The sequence below is a fragment of the Orycteropus afer genome, unplaced genomic scaffold, assembly GCF_000298275.1.
Source record: "Orycteropus afer afer isolate SDZICR_OR568_19922 unplaced genomic scaffold, OryAfe1.0 scaffold00031, whole genome shotgun sequence".
NCBI lineage: Eukaryota > Metazoa > Chordata > Mammalia > Tubulidentata > Orycteropodidae > Orycteropus > Orycteropus afer.
The window spans coordinates 12,950,402-12,951,365 of NW_006921618.1; positions in this window are offsets into that span (position 1 = coordinate 12,950,402).

The following is a 964-nucleotide window of genomic DNA, read 5'->3' on the forward strand; positions in this document are numbered from 1 at the left end:
TGTGAACACACACTCATGAAGACATGTGAGCCAGCCCTTTAGGCCTTTATCTCCCCCACTTTTAGATAAGAAATGATTCAACTGCCCATTCCAGTTCTCTATCAAACCATTACTTTGAGGATAGTATGCAACATGGTATGTCCACTTAATATGTTTTTTGAACCATTGCTGCATCTTATAGGATGTAAAGTATGTTCCTTGGTCTGAGGAAATATAACTTGGTGGCCCAAATTGGTACAGTATCTTTTGTTCCAATCCTATAATGCTGTTTTTGGTATTTGCATCTGTCGTAGGATAAACAAAGCCCAGTCCAAAGCATATCTATTCCTGTGAGGACCTGGAGCCACTGGTGCCATTTGTCCAATATAATCGACTTGCCAGCTGTGTGCAGGGCCTTCCCCCTGGGAAATCTTCCCCATAGCCATCTATAACCTCTGTCTTTCTTGCTAACAGGCAGAGCAGTCCTTATTGGCATTTTGTGCCTCAGAGGGTGCGAGAGGGATGTGTCTCAATTCAGCCCACCTCTACATTGCCGTAGCATCTCCATGTTCACTCATCTCATGAACCCAACTGGCCACCTCAAGGGAGTGTACCAACATATCCACTTGCTAATTCCAATTGCCTTCTGATCCAGGAAGGGGTTTCTTCTGATGGGTATCGACATGGTTTACTCTAATGCATCTTCTGAGCTACTAGAGTGCTTTCCATAGGCCCATGCCCCACACAGGTGTCCCCTAAATATTCCAATTTTCCATCGCCCATTTGCCTGACCATATAGCCAGGCTATTGGTGACTGCCCATGAATCAGTGAAAATCCAAACATATGGGTTCTCACCATTGCCCAATTCTTCCATGACAGCTAAGATAACAGCATGAAGTTCAGCCCATTGAACTGACCTGTTTTTACTGTCTTCCATAAGGGTCTTTCCATCTGCTGGCCTTAATGCAGCAGCTTTCCATGTCA